The 21,566-nt window shown below is 49.5% G+C and overlaps 1 protein-coding gene and 1 pseudogene across 4 annotated transcripts in view; one reads left to right on the forward strand and one right to left on the reverse strand.

The window, feature by feature from the left end:
- Nucleotides 1–21,566, reverse strand: part of PACSIN2 (protein kinase C and casein kinase substrate in neurons 2) — a 111,745-nt gene that overhangs the window by 34,264 nt on the left and 55,915 nt on the right. The window lies entirely within an intron of this gene.
- On the forward strand, nucleotides 12,264–13,495 carry LOC103298667 (keratin, type I cytoskeletal 18-like; annotated as a pseudogene).

Genomic DNA, 21,566 nt, shown 5'->3' on the forward strand with positions numbered 1-21,566 from the left:
AACACAAAAAACAGACATTCACACACCACAAACAAACCAACAAAATCAGTAAAGCTACATGGAACAAACTGTCATTTTTGATGATCCAGAAGTCAGTTTTCACTCTTATAAGGGGCTCTCAGGGCCACAATTTAGAAGCTGGTCCCAAATTTGCCATTAAAGAGCTATGCGACCTTGGGCATCATTTCAGCACCCTGCTATCTTTACTTGAAAATAAGAGTGCGGGATTAAACAAACTCTTAGATTTCTGAGCTTAAAATGTTTTAAAAGAGCCTCCTACTGGCAAGAGATTATGGGAGAATTGAGTGGATTACAGCCAAGTCATTATAAGCGCTGTGCACTGGCAGTGACCTTCACGGCTGCAAAGTGCCTTCCTCCTCTATCCGATCTGAGCCTCACAGCCACCCTGCGAGGATGCCCTGGCCAGGACCCCAAAGTCCAAGCTTGACCTCACTCCCAGAGGCCCACTGTGAAGCAAGCCCCCGCTTCTGAGCACATCCACACCCCAGAAATTACGTCCAATGCTGGTGGCACAGGACGTCACCTGGGGTACAAGTCCTGCACATACAAATCCCAAGGCTTAAAGGGAAAGTCGACAGCAATTAGCATGCACATTTTATAAAACGAGTAAAAAGGAGCATGACTGTCAGTAACCATGGCCTCATGCATTCTGACCCTGGGTCCCAGGGCTTCTCACTGAAGGACACTCCCCCGCCCCTCTTTTTTTTTTGTTTTTTGTTAATCCTTACCCGAGGATATTTTTTCCATTGATTTTTAGAGAGAGTGAAGGGAGGGCGAGAGACAGAGTTGCGAGAGACACATTGATGTGAGAGACACATCGATTGGTTGCCTCCCACACACGCCCCAACTGGCACAGGGAATTGAGCCTGCAACCAAGATACATGCCTTTGACCAGAATCAAACCCACAACCTTTCAGTGAAAAGGCCGACACTCTACCAACTGAACAAAACCGGCTAGGGCTGAAGACCCCCTCTTAATGGCTGCTGGGAGGTCAGGCATGGTGACAACACTGGGTGCAGTGAGCTGTGACCTATCAGGTGAGAGCAGTGCACCTGCAAATGGCTGAGTCCTCCTCCAAAGAGTGGGCAGATTATCTCTGAACCCCACAAATGATCCCTCCAAGTTCTTTCTCAGGGGTAGTTGTCCACCAGGGTGCTGAGCAAGCCTGCAGGGACGCCCAGCACAGGCGGCTTCCCAGCCAGGACACCAGGCTGACTCCTGAGGAACAGAGGGGGATCAGGCAGGGGTAGAGGGGTGCAGGGCATCCCAGAAAGAAGAGCCTTTAGGGAAGAGTGGGTGAGGGGTCTGAAAATGGGTTCAGAGAGGGGTACAGGCCAGTGTCAGTGGGACCACGCAGGATTCAGAGGGCTACACAGCAGGGCTGGGTGTCCACCCCGAAACAGGAACAGTGAGGAAGGAAGGAGGAACTGGTGCCCCATTTCCGCACAGAAATCCCCATGAGGTTTAAACGTGATGAATTTCTCACAGCTTGTCATCTTCAGCTGCTGGCTAGGCTGAGATCTATGGTGCACACTATGACTAGGTATATTTTTAACTGACAGGACCACGCAGAGATCATTCTGTTATTATTGTTATTAATAACCAGTGTATTTATTTACACACACAATACCTCTCTTCCAAAAGAGCCCAGAAAACTTCACAGAATCCCAAATCCCCAGGGATGCAGGTAGTATTAATAACTCTAAAACTTCAAAGCTAAAATGTCAATAAGTTTGCTTAAAAAAAAATCCCAATGTTAGGTAGAACAGAAAACCCACCCTCACTTCCGATTTCTGGTCTCCACAGGGCAACCTTTTTCAATACTTACACTGCGTCACTTTCCCGCTCCAACCCTGGCACTCAGAGTGCAGCCCTAACCCTGCCCTTCGCGGCAAGTCCCACCATGACTGGCCCCGCTGCCCCTTCCAACCTTCCTCACTGGCTGGCCCTGATCTGCTCCAGCCACAAAGGTCCCCCGCCGTTTCTGGAACACACTCAACTCGTTTCTGCCTCGGGATTCTTGCGCATGCTGTTCCCGCTCCCTGGAAAGTTCTTCTCTGAGGAAAGTGCGTGGCCAGCTCCCTGCCGGCATTTGGTCCACGGCCAAGAGGTCTTCAGAGAAGCCTCTGACTATCCTCTTGCATCCAGCTCCCCCTCCCCACCTCCCCCTCTACCCTGCTACTTTCTATTCTCTTTGTATATTTCTTTAAAACATACATGGCTACCTGAATTTCTTTACCCAAGTAGTTTGCTCCCCGCTCTGGAAAGTAAATCCCACTGGGGTATCTCACCCATGATAGGTCCTCTTTAACTTGTTGAAAGTGACAAATACATGCTGGGATCTTTATAAATGAAACTAGAGGCCCAGTGCATGATTGAATCATGCACGTGTAGGGTCCCCTACACGCTTTCGTTTTTCGCGGTGGAGCCTGGTGCTGGAGCAGACAGGCACCCAGCTCCCCCACTTTTGATGGTCCGCGGCTGCTGAGGGGGACTACCCTGCTGTTGAGAGGCGCAGGGGGCGGGACTCCCACCCCCTGCACCTCTCAACGGCCGCTGAGGGGGGCTGCCGTGGACACCAGGCTACCCTGCCGTTGAGAGGCGCAGCTGGGTGTCCGCGGCAGGCCCCCTCAGCGGCCGCAGATCTGGCAGTTGAGAGGCACAGGGGGCGGGAGTCCCGCCCCCTGCGCCTCTCAACAGCAGGGTAGCCCCCCTCAGTGGCAGCGGATCCGTGCCTCTCAATGGCCGGATAGGCCACCCCGAGTCCTGCCCCCCAGCCTCCCGCCACCCAATCGTGGGCGTAGCGGAGTGATAGTAATTTACATGTTACTCTATTATTAGATAGGATGATGGCGAAGAAAAGCAATGGCTTTACAGTAAGGTTTTGTTAGCACCCGCACTTACGAAGCCGCATACTGACAGCCCCTGGATTACCCAGGAAAGAAAACAGACTGCTCAGATGAGAGCAAAGTAATTTTTCAGTGATTTTTGAAAAGTCAGGTCTGCTACCATGGTCAGCTTCTGCAGTCACTGTCGGAGGACATTCCCACCTGGAGACTCCTGGGCAGCCTCCAGAGCACCCAGACCCACGTTTTATTTTGTTTTTGTTGAGGGGGTCCTGTTAGTAGAAGCAACTGTTAGTAGACAAAAGGTCCAGTCAGTTACACCATACTTTAAATTCTCAAGTATTAGGATTTGCTCTATCATTGCTCAGTCAGCGTTTATATTTATAGTGGAATTTGAAAATGTTTGGCCAAGACGAGTCCCCTGTGGTAAGCCCCAAGCACACACCCAGACTCTAGTCTGATATTACATTTATGTGTCAGAGGAGAACCCAGTTACCCCTGCAAAACGGAAGAGGTCAACGTAGACACTAGAAACAAACTATGTCTATGAGTCCCTATTGCTCTGGGACTTTCTTTAAGTCCTAACAATCCTTTAAGACACACACATTTCTCAAAGTAACGAAAGGCAGAGTAATATCTCCGTGAAGGTCCGAATGCCAGGAGGGAGTGCCAGGCAGCTTCACCCGTGCCCGCCAGGCCTGGGACTGCTTTGCTTTTCACTGCAGATTCTTGACACAAGAGACCGTCCCAAAGTGGAAGTCTCGGTCAAGTCCAAAAACAAATGAATGAATAAATAAGAGTGAGAACAAAAACATGCACACACTTGAGACAACCAAGAACCCAGGGTCTGTGGATGTCTGGACCGAAACACCTAAGGCCAGCACTTCCCAAGCAAACGTGGCAGCACTGCCACCCTGTGCCTTCACCTGTGGCATCTAAAGGGGAAGCGGCTCCTCACAGGTGACACTAGTCTCCTCTAAGACCTCCGAGGAGAGCCCCCGAATAGCCCGCCACCCCACTCACTGCACACGTCCTTCACAGAACCAAATGCTCTCTCGTCCCAGCATCTACAGTGGGAAAAGCAACTAACTTTTGGAGAAAATGCATTTTGGAGAAAATGCTATTGCAGCTGGACAAACATTCTTGGATATCATGAATAAGATATTCTGACTCGAAGGAATTGTAAAGTCGATGCTGGAGTGTGTGAAAGTATGAATAAGCAGATTTGAGGAAATATTATGGAGCCATGGTAACAGAAACTATGGAAGAAACTCCAGTTGCACAGAACTGTTTAAAAATAAACCGGATACTAAAATACCAGCAAAAAGCTACAATGACTCACACTGTTCTCCTCAAATACTTATGAGAACAGCAAGTTCTTTGACAGTCTTCCAGGCTTTTTCCCTATCGGAGAAACGTGAGACAAAGAAAGTAAAAGGAAGGAAAAGGCGCTTTGAAAATTTTCTCTAATTTTACCAGCAATGTGATATGAATAAGACCTTGTATGCTTTAGAGTTTGATGGAAGTATGGAAACATACACTCACGCAACAAGAATTGTTTTGAGACTTTTCATAAAAGCCAAACTGAATTCAAAAAGTATAACCGAGGCCCCAGAGTGCCTTGCACTGACTGTGTTCTCAGTGTGGGAAAGGCGGGAAAGAACCACAGCATCATTTCTATCGTTAACATACAACCTCTTCAGGCATTTTGTGACCATCTTTTCCCTTCGTTCACTTGAGTACGCCCCAACACCCTCCCTGGAACCTTGTCTCCACTGCATGTCCTCTAACTACACTGAGTGGCCAGATGATGATGATCTCTGAACGCATAATAATCTGGCCACTCAGTGTATATCCTATATAATAAAAGGCTAATAAGCAAATTGTCCCCTCGACCAGGAGTTCGACCAGCAGGCAGGCTGGACCCCACCCATGCATGAATTCATGCACCAGGCCTCTAATATATACATGCGTTCAGAGATAATAACCTGGCCACTCAGTGTATACTTACAGAAGACCCTTAACCCACAGGTTTCAGCCCTGGGGATCCACTCTGGCCTGCCCTACCTGCCTAGCCAGCCTCAGCCTCCTACCAGGCCCTGAACAACTACACATGCTGCGTGCTACTACCAGAGACTGCCCTTCCTTGTCAACTCCTACCCATCCTGCAAGGCCCGGTTTAAGTGTCACCTCCTCTGAGGAGCCTCCTCTACCCTCCACCATGCTAGTGACCCTCTGCCCACCTGTCTCCTTATAGTTCCTCTATGGTGCCGTATTTCCCCAATGAAGCTGTTAGCTCCTGGGAAACCCTGGTGCCTATCACCGTACCTGCAGCTGCTCAGTGACAGCTGCTGAAGGAAGAAATGGAGCCAGGGAATGAATTTCTCAGGAAACCTCCAAGTCCCGGGGCATCCTCATCAGATTAGGACCTGCCTCCTCCCTGTTCCCCTTCCCCTGCCCTACTCGCTGTATCTCCTCTCCTCTTCCCATGAAATAGTTACCCTCCTGTGCAAACGGCCACCCTGCCTCATGCCCAGAGACTGGTTTTGGACACACTGCATCCTCACCTCCAAGGCTGTCTGGAGTCAGAGCATCAGGAAAACTTGTTTGCGAAAAAGCTTTGCTGGCAGTTGAACAGTTTCGACAAAGTGATGGTACTTAAGCGACCCCTTAAAATTTACTCTGTGAGGCCTAACTTTTTAATCTTTTGCAACATAAATTATTCAAATCCCATAATCACTGAGCTTTCAATTTGTTTTGTTACCCAAAGCCCAGGAGAATCACTCACGTACACAGAGATGTTGGGCAGGGGAAGCGTTGCCCGCGCAGACAAAGGTCAACCCGAGAAGGGACTCACGGCAGGAAACTCAAACATGGGGGGGCCTGACCAGCAGCATCTTCCAAAAACACAGAGCCAGGCCGGCGTGGCTCAGGGGTTGAGCACTGACCATGAACAAGGAGGTCACAGTTCGATTCCCGGTCAGGGCACATGCCCAGGTTGTGGGCTCCACCCCCAGTGTAGGGCCTGCAGGAGGCAATGATTCTCTCTCATCAATGATGTCTCTCTCTCTCTCTCTCTCTCTCTCTCTCTCTCTCTCTCTCTGCCCCTCTTCCTTCCTCTTTGAAATCAATAAAAAAAAAAAATAGTTTAAAAACACAAGATCTGGGAGCCTGCTGCAGACACCCCTACCATGTGGAGGAGGAGATTCCCATGTACCTGGGAGGGGCTACACGGTGTGCCGAGAGCACTGGCAAGGAACAGAACCCAATGGGACTGACTCAGCACTTGGGTCTTACAAGCCATGTGCCCAAGCAAACCCCACGACTGCTCCGTGCCTCTGGTTCCCACTCATGAAACAGGAAGATGAGGCCCACCTGCAGACCGCGAAAGGGGGACGAGCTTAGCTGATGCATGGACGCTGCCTCACGCAGGGAATGCTGGGTCCCTCCCCGGCTCCGGGGTGACTCTAATGAGAGGGAGCAGAAAGACCTGGGGCTGAGCACGCGACTCCCTGGGCCTTAGGTGTGCTTGTTCGTAAAAGGAAGTGATCCTCAAGCTCTGCTTAGACTCCAACATGCTAACGAGAGACTGGGCATGTGGACAAAGGATGGGCAGGGCTGGCTGTGCCAATCCCCAGTTCAAAGTTTTCAGTAAACACGTACATTGTACGTTTTGTGTCGAAACAAAAAAGAAAGATGGTTTCATAAATAAATCAAGACAACAATCAAAAGAGCGTTTTCTTTTTTTTCTTTTAATGTATTTTTATTGATTGTAGAGAGGAAGGAAGTGGGAAAGAGAGATAGAAATATCAACAATGAGAGAGAATTGACTGGCTGCCTCTTGCACACCCCCCACTGAGGATTGAGCCCGCAACCTGGGCATGTGCCCTTGACAGGAATCGAACCTGAGACCCTTCAGTCTGCAGGCCGACACTCCATCCGCCGAGCCAAACCGGCGAGGGCAAGAGGGTTTTCTTTTTAATTAAACTGGCCTCTGTCCATTGGGAGGGCCGTGATCATCCACCCAGTCTACTGCTTGTTTTCCATTCCTTCAGCACCTATGTTCTGGGGACCCCTGGGTCACACGATGTTCTCGTGCTGGAGCATCTAACGGTATAGAAGAGACAAAAACCCTGCCTCACGGAGTCTGTGCTCCAGGGCAGGTGACTGACAAACGCAATCACACAGAAGCTGCTCTGCAGAGAACTAAAGCAAGGGAAGGGGTGAGGGTGGAGGAAGAAAAGAGACTGCACATGTAAACAGAGGGGCTATAGAAGGCCACACAGAAGGTCATAGGTGACATCTGAAGGAGAGGGAAGGAGTGAGCCAGGGGCTCCAGGGAAAGGTACCCCACAAAAGGAGAGCAGGGATGACAGACTACAGTGCTTCCCAGGGAGAGATGATGCCGAGACCAGGCAGACAGGAGTAGAAATGAAGACGTGTGCGCTTTGAAAAAACACTGAGGTTAACACAAAATGACCTCATTCTCTCAACTTCTATCCCACCACGTTGTCCATCCCCGACTCTGCCTTGGTTTCCTGGCTCCACCATTTAACAAGCATGTGCTCAGAGGCCACCAGCGCCCTAAGTATGGATGTAGGGTCCCTGTCCTCAAAGAAGAGTTCTGTACAAGGCACGTAAACCAACACATCCAATGCTGTTACTTCCCGCCCCGCCACCCTACTCTGAGAATGCACCCCCTCGCCTATCTACAGCCCTGCATTTCCCCCTGAACTCAGCTCTCCCAGACCCAGACTTGCCCAAGGCCCCTGTGGTAAGGAGCAGGGATGGAGAGCATGTAGCTCCAAGAAGCAGACACGCCCAGCACCCGAGGGGAACCACGCTGCCTGGGGACCAGCTGCGCAGATACGGAGCCCGAAAGTCCTCCTCCCTCATCGAGTGGTCCGCGACCCCCTCTCCAGAAGGCTCCCTCTTCCACTCAGTAGCTCAGAGGGAGGAGATCGGGTGAGAGGTCTGCCTGTTCCCGCCTGGCGGACTCTTCCCAGCTCACTCCTCACCACCCCTTTGCACACTTGCACAGTCCAACAGATCCGTTCTGCTAAATGCTGCGTTTGAGCTGACAACCCTAAGAGCTGATGCCATTTAAAAAGAGCGGAACAGAAGATGTGTTTGAAACAAGCTGGCAGTCACCTCAGGTAAGTTTGGGGAGGGTCTTTAAAAAATAACTCACTCTCTATCTGCACCAGGGGGTTCATTTCCAAATTAGAAAGTAACTGAATTAGTTCAGAACTTCGTAATTGTGTATGAATAGTGAATGCTCAGCAGTGAATTCCTTTGGCCTGAGAATGAAAATGAAATGGTTCTGAAGATCTAGAGAAAGGTGGGTCAATTTACTTTATTCTGAAAACTGGCCCGAAGAAGACAGGAAAGCTGCAGATGCAGAAAACGCGTAAGGAAACATCCACCTTTGGAACATGCAGGAGGCGGGAAAGGTTGGCGCGGTCGATCTCAACGATCGTGGGGAAATCAGCTGCCCCACGAGCTGCTGCACTGCACAGAGCCTTCAGCAGCTCCTAGGGAAGTCCTCTCTAGAAAGGGCTCACGGGGTATGCACTGGTCAAGGACCACGACAGCCGAGGGCGCACCAACAGGCCCCTGGCAACCCCTCAGTGTCCTTTAGGACAAACAGCCTGGCGACTCAGCACTCCCGCCACGTGCCATCCCTGCAGGCTCACAGGGGCCTCTCCTACTCCACCTGAACCCCATGGGGAAGTCTCTGCCCTTTTCATCTACGTGTAACCCAAAGCAGGTGCTCAAGAAATGAGACAGAACCACCAGGCAAAGGGGCGAGCAGGAGGGAGAGGGGCGCTGTCTCAGCTGGATCCTGCAGGTTAGAGAAAGTGACACTTTCCATGGGAGGAATTAGCATTTTGAAAAAATGCCAGATCTGGAGTCATGTAGTAACCCTGAAATGACTAGGTTGGCCTGTGTCTTCTACATCTGAAGAGCTCACAGAAAACACGTCACGGCAGGCCCCTGTCACCTTCAGGTGGCTTCCCACGCCTGGGCAATAATTGTCTCGGCAGCGGAAAGGACAAGATCCATAGTCACCAGGTCTCAGGCCAGCTTGTCAGCTCCTTACCCACAGGTTTCCTCCAGGAGCTGGAGCAAACAGCATTCACTCATGTCCCACCCCCACCCCTCACATTTCTCACATAAGAGAAACTGACAGGCCCTGACCGGTTTGGCTCAGTGGATAGAGCGTCGGCCTGCGGACTGAAGGGTCTTAGGTTCGGTTCCGGTCAAGGGCATGTACCTTGGTTGTGGGCACATCCCCAGTAGGAGGTGTGCAGGAGGCAGCTGATCGATGTTCCTCTCTCATCGATGTTTCTAACTCTCTATCACTCTCCCTTCCTCTCTGTAAAAAATCAATAAAATATAATAAATAAAAAAAGAAAAGAAACTGACAGGTCCGGGTCTTGGACTGATTTTCACAGCGATACTTTTTTAGGCCTCTGGTTGGCAAGCACCCTGGGAACGTGGGGACTCAGGCTGAAGGTTTCCCTGAGCTAAATACTGACTCGATGCTCCACAGGTTTAAAAATAGAAAACGTTACTTTAACAGGGACAAAAACGACACACTTTCCAAACTGATGTTAATGTGAGAATGCAAACAACAATGCAAGAAAATGGATAGGAAGAGTTCCAAGATTTGAGAGGAAAACTGAGAGTAGGCCTAGCCAAGCCAGAAAACAAGTAGCCTAAAAACCCTAGTTATTCCCTGTCCCCAAAACCCTTCAGGGGGGCAGCCCCACAGTGCGAAGGGAGCATGCTCCACAGGGCAGTATTTAGGAGACGTAGGACCACATCTGTTTTCAAGGCGGGGCTGGGACGATGGAGCCCGGAGACTTGGTCTAGTGCTGCCTCCACACAAGCCACCTCCTCACCTTCGTGGTCAGTCCCTCTGGTCATTCACTTATTCCCTGAGTCACGCACGGAACGCCGACCACGGTGAACAGATACAGTGCCGACTTCCCAGAGCCTGCAGTTTAGGGTCTGCACACATCCGGCCTCCCATAAGCTGCCGAATGCGGGAACGCTCTCCCCAGCACCAGACACAACGACCAGATTCCTCAAGCTGGACCCTTTCCTGGCCCAATCTGACGACCAGCTTGGAGTACAGCCTGCTGCAGGGAAGGTGGTGATGGTGACACTCACGTAGGACGGTGCTGTGACCAGCCTAACAAATGTCACCTATTATTATTATTTCATAGTCAGCCATTAAAGAATGGAAATTGAAACAAAATGGAAAGAAATAGCACTGGCATAAAAACTCCATTTCCTTCTTTACTCCGTAATTAGGACAGCATTTTATTCCAAAAATAGATCTGTATGTTCTATGCAATGAGAGGAAAGACATGCGCTGCTCAAGAGCATGCTCACGTCCTCTTCATCTCAGCCTCTCGGAGCTGCGCACAGGCAGCTGCGCACAGAAGAGCACTGTTTGCTGACTGAGTAACATCGGCTACTGGTGGCTGTCACACCTACACCCAGAGGCCGGCCATGCGCAGAGCCTCCCACACGCCTCTAATATCCACTCCCCCTGTACACATGAGGGAGGGAAGGAGAAAAGAACCCAGTCGCCGAGGTCAGGAGTTAGGAAGTGGCGCCCCTGCACTGGGGCCAGGGAGACTAGCACGGCCTGGAGATGGGCACCTGCCAATCCCCGGACTTCCCGATTCTCAGTTCCTTCCCTTCAAGCTGGCCGCCCTCCACTGCCTACGCCTCGTCCAACTTCCCATTCTGTAGCTGTCTCTCTACTTTCTTGATATTATCCTTTGAAGTATTAATTTTTATAAAGTCCAACTTATCCATTGATTGATTGATTGACTGATTGATTGATTGATTTTTGTTAATCCTCATCTGAGACATGCTGGGTAGGGGGTGAAGGGGAGAGAAACGCTGATGTGAGAAACATTGATTAGTTGCTTTCCGTTCAAGCCCTGACCAGGATCAAACCCGAAATCCAGGTATGTGCCCTGACCGGAATCAACTGGCAATCTTTCAGCGCACAGGACATAGCCTCAAACCAACTGAGCCAAGTTTCTTTTTTTCTTTTGTTGTTTGTTTTGGTGTCAGAGCTAAGAAACCATTGCCTAATCCAAGGTACTGAACATTTACGCCTGTTTTCCTCTAAAAATTTTATAGATTTAGCGCTTACACTTAGACTCTTGATTCATTTAGAGCTCAGTTTTATATGTGGTGTGGGGCAAAGGTCCAAATTCATTCTTCTACATGTAGATATCAGGTAGTCCCAGCACTAATTGTTCACAACACTATTCTTTATTCTTTAGCTTGACACTCTTGTCTAAAACCAAGTGACCATAAATGTTAGGGATTCATCCTGTTCTCTTGGTTCCATCCTCATGCCAATACCAGTCTAGAACACTTACAGGCCTTTTTGAAATTGGAAAGTGTGAGTTCTGCTTTTTCCAAACTGTTCTGACTATTCTGGATGGATACTTTGCATTTCCATATGAATTTTAGAATCAGCTTGTTGATTTCTACAGAAGAAGTCGCTGGGCTTCTGATAGGGGTTGCACTGAATCTGTACAATTTAGGGAATACTGCCAACTTAACAATGTTAAGTCTTCCCATGCATGGATGTGGGATATCTTTCCATTTATTGAGGTTACCTTCAATTTCTTTCAACAATGTTTTGTAGTTTTCAGTGTACAAGTCTTGTATTTCAAATTTATTCCTATATATTTTATTATTTTTCATGCTATTATACGGAATTGTTTTCTAAATTTTATTTTTGGATTACTCATTGTTAGTCTACAGAAATACCGTATCGTTTATATATTGACCTTGTATTCTGAAACTTGCCGAACTCGTATATTAGTTCTAATAGTTTTATAGTGGATTCCTTAGGATTGTTACATAGAAGATCACATCATCTGGGAACTGAGACAGTTTTACGTTTTGCTTTCTGATCTGTATGCCTTCCATTTACCTTTCTGGCCTCACCGCCTGGCTAGCGCCTCCAGTGCGCTGTGAGCAGCAGTGGTGAGAGCAGACACCCTGCCTCAGTCCTCTTCACCAGCGCTGTGAGTGGTCATCATGCCCTCTATCAGGCTGAGAACGTTCCTACCTTGAGGAGTGTTTTCATCATGCAGGGGTGTTGCACTGAAGGGATGTGCTCAGGTTTTTCATGTTACAGAACAAACATATCACCAAAAACCTAAGTTCACTTAGATTATATATATTTGGATTAGTTTGAAGTGTCAGATGGAGCCACATAAAAATCTATTTTAAGCAACTCAAAGAAAATAGTTTATTTTCTGGCTCTGGGAAAAGATAAATTGTGATGCTAAAGAAACAAAAGAGACTGCTGGAACCTGAATCTTGGCCTCTGGCCTTTCTCCCTGAACATGAGCTTCAGCACCCGCTCTGGCTTCTTTCTCCACAGACTACCGAACCCTGGACTCCGCGGTCTCCCAGCCACTGAGCCCACCTGCCAGCAGCACAGCCAGCGTTTACACAGATGCTGGGGGCTCAGGCTCCTGGATCTCCATATCCTACTCCACCAGCGTCCAGGTGGCTGGGGTCCGGGGGCCTGACTGTGAGGATGGTTGGGGGTCTGGCAGCATCCGGGGGCATCTGGAGTAAGAAGCAGATTAAGCAATGCCTGAATGACCACCTGGCCTCCTACTTGGAGAGGGTGAGGAGCCTGAAGGCTGATACTCGGGAGACTGGAGAGCATAATCCGTAAACACGTGGAGAAGGGACCCCAGGTCAGAGACTGGGGGCATTATTTCAAGACCATGGAAGACCAGAGGGCTCAGATCTTCGCAAGTTCTGTGGACAATGCTAGCATCATTCTGCAGATGGACAATGCATGTCTTGCTGCTGATGACTTCAGAGTCAAGTATGAGATAGGGTAGGCCATGCACCGACTAGAGAGTGACATCACTGGGCTCCGAAAGTGCCACTTGGCTGCAGCTGGAGACAGAGATCAAAGCTCTCAAGGAGGAGCGGCTCTTCATGAAGAACCACAAGGAGGAAGCAAATGGTCTACAAAACCAGACTGCCAATTCTGGGTTGACTGTGGAGTTGGATGCTCCCAACCTCAGGACCTCAGCAAGATCCTGGCAGACAGCGGCCTCATATGACAAGCTGGCGCAGAAGAACCGAGAGGAGTTAGACAAGCACTGGTCCCACCAGACTGAGGGAGCACCACAGTGGTCACCTCGCAGACCGCTAAGGTAGGAGCTTCTGCGATGACACTCCTGGGGCTAAGACAAATGGTTCAGTCCTTGGAGATCGACCTGCACTTGATGAGACATCTGAAGACCAGCTTGGAGAACAGCCAGCGGGAGGTGGAGACACGCTATGCCAGGCAGATGGAACAGCAGGCGGGATCCTGCTCTACCTGGAGGCAGAGCTGGCCCAGACCTGGGCAGAGGGGGCGTACAAGGCCCTGCTGAACATCAAGGTCACGATGGAGGCTGAGATCACCACCTACCGCTGCCTGCTGGATCAGGGGAGGACTTCGGTTTTGGTGACGCCCTAGACAACAGCAACTCCGCCCTAAAGACCACCACCGCGGGATGTCTGCAAAGTGGTGTCTGAGGGCAGTGACACCAAAGTTCTGAGGTGTTAAGGAGGCAGCAGAAGTGGAGTACCCCTTGGGGGGCAGGAGGCCATAAAAAGTTCAGAGATCATTGGGGGTAAAAAAGAAAAAAATACCAGAGAAAAAGATGATGTCTCCAAAACTTATGTAATTATTTAAGCCTCTGCATAATAAAATGTCATGTGGAAAGCAAATAAAGAAAAATGGATTCAACACAACTGACAAAATCTTATTACCTAAACTATACTCAGGGCTGAAATGAAGACTGAGGGTCCAAAGAGGCTGCCGCAGGTGAGCAGGTGAGCACCCTGGAGAAAAGACAGCTGGGGCACAGGCAGGAAGGCTCCCTGAAGTTCCACCTGCTCAGCCAGGCCCCGTAACCAGTGAAGAGCCTCGCCCAGTCCTGGCCCTCTCCTCTCTGCCTGTCATCCACCGAGAAGCATCCCACTGCAGCCACAGGACAGAGTCTCCTCAACCAGCCTGGCCCTGGACACTGTGTGGAACTACCCCCAGTGATAGGCACAGTGAGTCAGAAGAATATTTTTGTTATCTTAAGCCTCTGAGATTTGGGGCTCGCTTATTACTGCAACATAACCTAGCCAAGACTAACAGAGCAAATTTCCATGCGAGGAAAATAGCTTAACCCCCTTTAAAAATGGAAATACTTGGAATAAAAATGGAATAAAACTTGCCCTAGCCAATTTGGCTCAGTGGATAGAGTGTCAGCCTACGGACCAAAGGGTCCCGGGTTTGATTCCTATCAAGGGCACATACCTGGTTGCAGGCCCTTCCCTGGCCTGGGCCCTGGTTGGGGCACATGCAGGAGGCAACCAATCGATGTGTTTCTCTCACATTGATGTTTCTTTGTGTCTTTCCCTCTCTCTTCCACTCTCCCTAAAAATCAATGGAAAAATATCCTAAGGTGAGGATTAACAACAACCAAAAAAGGCAGTAATTTATAAAAATAAGAAAAATTAAAATGACAATGCCCGTTTTAGTGGGGCTATCGGAAAACAGGAATGTATTCTAACACTGCTAATAGGCTTCATGGAAAAATCGGGAAATGCAGAACAAGGCTGATAATAGTTACCGACCTCTGACCTGGCAGTCCCACTTTGGGGAATATGCCTCAAGCAAATAAACTCAAAGAAAAATAGCCTGAACAAAATGTTCATCTCAGTAACATTTATAACAGCAAAGACTGGAGACGAGTCAAATGTTCGTGAACTGAGAAAACATGGTGATTGACAGAACGGACGCCACCGGCCATTATAAAGGACCAGCAGGTGAGCCGTTTAATATGCGAAACTGGACATAAGCAAAGAAAAGCAGAGGGTAACAGCACATGGACACTCATTTCACAAACTTTACAGGCAAGACTGTGTTTTCGTTTTTGTAGCCCAGTGAGGTAGACGCTCAAATATTTGCTAAGTGACTGAATGTCTGAACCAACAAATGACCAACTGTGTGAGTGAGTGGGGGAGGGAGTATACCGGGATGGAGAAGACCGTGGCGATGCAGGGAGTCCCCTCAGCCTCGTTTCTGTAAAGTGGCGTCAGTGGTCCACCAGGGAAAGGGAAATCATACTCTTTCTTCACATACCAAAGCTGGATTCATGTTCAAGAGAATGGGTCATGCATGACTTTACATAAAGAAAAACTCACTAAACTCAGAGCTCTCCAATACTGGGAAGGAGTCCTAAGCAGGTGGTGCCCTGAAGTTCAAGGAGAGGCTGGCAGGCCACCTGTCAGTGTTAGGCAGAGACGGAAGTGGGATTAGGCCCCCACGAGGTTGTGTTAAAGCACCAGAAGAGTGGCGGCCACACAAAGAAGAGTCATCACTCAGACACCTGGACACTTTCTCAATGGACTCCTATCTGTAACCATACAACCTCCTTCCATAACTATAAACACCATGTGTCTTCCTTTGGACTAGTAGTTACATTAATGGGAAAACTTCACCAGAAATTTAAAGAGTAGTCATACTAAGTTGTCTTTCACCAGACACTAAGCCACCTTTTTAAAAAATATATATTTTTATTGATTTCAGAGAGGAAGAGAGAGAGAGATAGAAACTTCAATGATGAGAGAGAATCACCTATCGGCTGCCTCCCACACATCCCCCCACTGGGGACTGAGCCCCAAACCCGGGCATGTGCGTGCCCTTTACCAGAATCGAACCTGGGACCCTTAAGTCCACAAGCTAATGCTCTATCCACTGAGCCAAACCAGCCAGGGCTAAGCCACCTTTGAGTAACTCACCCCAGGTTTCATCACATGAATGGGGAGGGGGCTGGAGTCATTCTCAGATCTGTTCCTACTCCTCCCCGCACCCTCCTGATACTCACTCACTTCCCCTTCTCGACAATGTGAGGGGTAGGCTAGATGAAAAGGGTCTTTGCAGCTCTGATTTCCACCACTCTAAGTATGGAAAAGGATATGACCTCTGGTCACCAAAATCTAAAGAGTATGTATGAGCCACAATTAAACACATTCAACAGATGTGGCTTCTTCTGCCCCACATACGCAAGCATTCTACGCTGATTGCCCAGGCACACTGAAAAAGCCACATTCAACAAAGACTCACTTTATGGCTCTAAAGAACAAATGTACATTGATTTGCCATCATGTCAACCCAGGAGGAGTCCCAACACGTAAAGCTGCCTGCTAAAGACAGAAGGGGTGTTATTCCAACATAATTTTAGAATCCCTTCATACAAGCAGCATTATACACATTCTCATTCTCTCTCTGTCTCTCTCTCTCTCTTGGAGTTGGTGCTCAGGGTTGGAGAGCACATGAGGACTGTCAGCTCATCACCACCACTACCTCCCCCGTTCACGTCAGGGTATCCTGCATCCTATCCACAGTGCTAACCAGTGACCACCGATGGCCACAGATAGGCGGAGTGTATGAGGAAGTGGCGGGGAACTGGGCTGTCGATTCGGGCCCCTTCATTTCATCTTTATTCCCTGAGCTCTTGGCGCAGCTCCGCCACCGCCAGCTGTTAAGCGGCATCAAACACTTTCCGAGGATTCCTTCTCTCGGGCAGAAGAACTTGCCCAGTGGGATACTTCTTCCTTGAGCTGCAAGTTTTCCAACTTAAGACACACACTTAAAGCCTAAAGAAAGGAAAGTGGCGTAGGCCCAGATGAGACAGAAAGATTCTCTGGCAAAAGCAGAAGGAAAACTATAGAATGGATCGGGAGGGAGGCTGTCCTTTGTTCAGGCGAGAAAATGGGGGCATTCACAAGGGCAGATGTGACCGGAGAAATGCCGACCTGAGAGCTGGCGGTTAGGAGGCCAGGCCAAGCCGAGGTCTGCTGAAGCAGGTTCCCAAGATTCACAAAGGGCGTTATTAACAACAGCATGAGTCAGAGTGGCCTCAGGTCAGCCACTTCGCTGCTTTCAGCCCCTCCACTCTGAGGCAGTCCTTCCAGACGCAGGACTTCCTGTCACACAAAGGGCCTCTGTGGGCAGTTCCCGCTGCCTCTCTTCCTGCAGAGCCAGGCACTCCCGAGGTTCTTCCCTCCCTCCGCGTCTTTCTGAGCGCACCTCCCTGCTGAATCCTTGAGAAAGGACTGCAGGCGGGCGAGTGCCCCCCCTGAAAGCTAGAGGCAGCAAGAGAGAGTGAGACCAAAGAACACGGCGCTCCTGGGTCAGTCGAGGCGGTCTCTGAACTGTGCATCTGTGATTCTTTAACCGGACATGCTGGCATGCCTGCTCCATGGCCCAGTCACCTCACGCAAACGACTGAAGAGGCCTGTGACTGATACCGCTTACCTGTAAAATGGAACCCAATCTGCCTGAGAGGTTCTGAGGGCCCAATGGCATCTATCCGAGGCCTGGCACGGTGCCAGTGTGGGCCTTCAACCACCGGTCACAGTGCCAGGCTGACGGTGGTGACCACGGGCCAGACTCCGTCCAACAAGCCAGGCACAAACACTGAGCATTCCCCTTGCCATGGGGAGGACAGGCCTCTAACAAGAGTGCACGTCCTCGAAGAGAATTCTGCACAAAACGCTACAGGAACAGACAGGAGGGTCCAGAAAGGGTGCATGGACTGACATTTCCGTGGGAACTCCTGAGCCGGAGGGACAGGCACCCCAGGGAGAGGACCCTGCATGGCAAAGAGAAGGAGGCACACACCAGCTCAGTGCAGGGTCACACAGGTCCTTGAGGCAGGTCCTAGGAAGTGGCTCTGGCTTCTAAGCGAAGGGGAGAGAGAATTTACAAAGGGCAGGGTGCCCATGGGCACATCGCTGGTTGCCAGCCCGAGTCACTCATTACGCTGCAAGAAGAGAGACCTCTGCTCCGTCTACTACCAGCACGTCCCGACCTGCCACCCCCCACAAGAAGGCTAGGAAACCCCTGATGAGAACTCACCCATCAGAGCTGTGTCAGGAAGTGAAGTGCTGTGAATATGTGCCTTTGAGTTAAAAAAAGTCATACAAACCACAAAAGGATTTGGTTTTTAAGTAGGTGTCTATGCACTCAACTATGGTGCTACTTCCTCAAGAAACTACTCCATTTCATTCAAATGTACAAGCTGGAGCCAATGCCTTCTGTTTTAAAGAAGGACATAGGGCCAGTTTGGACCTGGTGTGACAAACTGACAACTAGTTCTAACCTGAAAGTGAGTTTATTTTTTAAAAAGTTCATATAACATGAAGGTCGATCCAATAATTCGAAAAAATAAACAGGGCATCTATTTATCAAGCAACGATCTAAAACTGATGGGCTAAAGCCAAGCATAATATAGCAAAAGTTTCCTTTAAAGGAGGAGAATAGAGAGAGCCCATGGTTTGAACTAGCTGTGACAGCTACAAGTTTTAACTTGTAAGCTTCATTCTTCTCATCTATAAAATGGGGATATAACCACGGCTGACTTACTTCTCAGGGAAGTTATAAGTAACTTAAATGGTACGTTATATGTAAATGCCTAAACACACAAGGCACTCAGCAAATGTCCGTCTATACCTGCTTGTCCCCATTACACTCCTCTCAGTCTCTCTGGCCATAATTCATCCCATAGGGCACATGTCACTTCAGCAAACAGACTTACATGCTCATTCCTCAGTTGTGCCATTGAAAACTCCAGGAATACAAAACAAACGCCTGCAATGTTAAGCCTCCTATATTTTTTTCATGATGCTACCTGCCTAATATACATTTCCAGTTACCAGGTTACAAAGGAGAAAAATTTATGCTATTTCTATTTATGATACAACTAGGGACCCAGTGCATGAATTCGTGCACCTTAAAAGGAACTGTGGGCTGCGAGGCTGTGATGGGCACAGGGGTGGGTCTTGGCCCATCCTCCATGTCCCCACCCAACCCCTCCTGCTGTGGACCCCAGTCTCCTGTCTGCCAGCAGCCCCACTCCCCCTCCCACCACTCCCACTCGCTGACAGCGCTGGCCCCACTCGCAGCCGCTGACGGTAAAGGAATTCAAGAGTGGTGCAAGTAGCAGCTGCTGCCCCAATCGCCCCTCAGGAGCAGGGGAGGTGGAGAAGCACTCAGGGGTGATCAGGGCTGGCAGCTTCTGCTCACACCCACTGATGGCACTGAGCAATCGGGACCGGCTGTGGGTGCAAGCAGGGCTGTCACTGGCAGCAGGTGAGAGAGGCAGCTCCAGCCCCAATTGCCCCTCAGGAGCAGGGGGAGGTGAAGTCCTGAGGGGTGATTGGGGTCGGCAGCTGCCACTTGCACCCGCTGACAGCGCCAAGCAATAGGTGGCGGCACCAGGTGCCAGCAGTGCATGCGAGTGGCGGCTCCGGCGCCAGCAGCGGGTGCAAATGGGGCCGGCGCCGGCAGCAGGTGCAAGTGCCAAGTGGGACCACAGTGCATGAGAGCCAAGAATTTTCAGTAACCACCAGAGACTCACCCCAATGACAGTGACCGGCACCCCGCCTTGGTCTGGTGTCCCCACTCACCTCCTCCAACATCCTGCTATGGCCGAGGCCTGCCATGGTCTGCGTGCATGCCCCCTGGTGGTCAGCACACGTCATAGCGACCGGTTGTTCGGTTGTTCGGTTGTTCCAACATTCAGTCTATTTGCATGTTAAGGTTTTATATATATAGATGCCCGACTAGCATAAATAAGTATTACCTGAGAAGCCCTGAAAATGGCTTGGTTCTATCTTAACTTCAATTATAATACCAAACACAGACATAAATGTACAAATCACATACAAGTACATGCACAGACATCCCCATGCCTCCTACATCCTCTCTCTCGCTCCTTCTCTCCTCATACACATCCTCCTCTTTTTCTTGCTCTCTCTCTTTCACACACACACACACACACACACACACACACACACACACATACACACACAGCCTTTCCTTAATAAAACAGTTGTCAATTTGGCTGTCTTAATTAAGAAATAGCCTGTGTCCCAAATTTTTAAACATTTCCAATAAAATATATAATTTATTCTGAAAAACTGGGTAAAATGCTAAGTCAAAACAATGTTTTATCATTTTATGTATATTTTCCCCAATATTCTAAAAACATTTTCTTTCTGAGCGCCAGAAACCTTACTAAGAGCTGGGAGAAGGGAATGAAATAAATCCATAATAAGCCAGGGCTCTGCAGTCCATGAGCACACAGTATAGCAGCAGGAAAGATAAGTCAAGGTCACATCTGACTAGGCTGGGAGGGAGGGAGCGAGGAGGAAGGAGAAGCCTGCTGCCTGCAGCCCAGTGAGTGTGTTTGAGGTGCTCCCGCTGGAAAGACAGACTGAGTGCACAGATTCTCTGCAGTACCTAAAACACCAAACACTTCAGCTTAATGAAAAATGCATGTTTAAGAGTGGTGCCTGCCCAGAAAAGAAGTCTGGAAGGCATAGCCAAAGTGTGTGAATTCTTTCACTCAACAAACTGTAATGAAGGCGTGTGATATGCCAGGCACAAGGGGTCCAGGGGTGAAGGAGAGTGGGAAAGGCCCTGCTGACGGTCAGCCCCGAAGACCTGAAGACGGACCCGTAAGGAATGTAGTGGCCGGTGGGGTGAGGGTTGGGGCACAGAGTGGTCAGGAAGGTTTTCCTGAGGAGCTGACATCTGAGCAAATACTTGAATAAATGTTAACTTTCCCCTTCTCTAGATGGTGGAATATGTGAGTTTTGGTTTTTTCTTTGTGCATCCCTGTATTTCTTATTTTTCTACCCTAAGAATATATTAGTGAAGTTTTTTTAAAAATATTTTTTTATTGATTTCCGAGAGGAAGGGAGTGGGAGAGAGAGAAAGAAACATCAATGATGAAAGAGAATCATTGATCGGCTGCCTCCTGCACACCCCACACTGGATATCGAGCCCACAACCCAGGCATGTGCCCTGACTGGGAATCAAACTGTGACCTCCTGGTTCATAGGTCGACATTCAACCACTGAGCCACGCCAGCCAGGCCTAGTTGAGTTACTTTTGAAAATCTAAAAGGAAAATACGGCACCACTAGGCACCTTCCACGATTTCCAAATCATGAAATTCAAGCTTTTCCGGTAAAGGAATTCGAGTTCCTTATCTTTAAGTCACAGATAACTGGCTTGGGTATCACTTACATTCACTCAATCCCAGTGCCCACATGCCTTTCGGTCTGTCCTGCAAAGTCCCCAGGCAACACCTTCACGGCTGTGTGCGATCTAGTAGGGCCCAGGGCTCCGAGATATGCACACCGGTTTCCTAGGCGACCCCCTTCTTCTCTGACTTTACTTCTCCAGTACAGACCTCTCCCTGGAGCTCCGACCCCCACACAACCCAGCCACTGGCTCAGGACGCACCCTGGGCATTTGAGAGACCTCTCAGAGCCGCTGCCCAACATTCACCTTCTGCTCCTCCACCCACCCACTCATGGGCTCCTCCCCTAATCTTTCTCCTTCAGTAAACAGCTCCGTCATCTGTGCAGCCGCCCAGGACTCTGCCCTGGCGTCATCCCTGACTCCTCTCCTTCCCTCACACCCCACATGCCATCAGCTCCACCTTGAAACAGGGCCAGAATGTGGCCACCTCACACTTCCTCTCTGTTCAGCTACCTGGTTCAAGCCACCACGTTCAAACTTGCCAAGAGCTGTCTGCCATACTTACCTACCCTTCCCTCTCTGAC

Source organism: Eptesicus fuscus, chromosome 7, assembly GCF_027574615.1.
Source record: "Eptesicus fuscus isolate TK198812 chromosome 7, DD_ASM_mEF_20220401, whole genome shotgun sequence".
Lineage (NCBI taxonomy): Eukaryota > Metazoa > Chordata > Mammalia > Chiroptera > Vespertilionidae > Eptesicus > Eptesicus fuscus.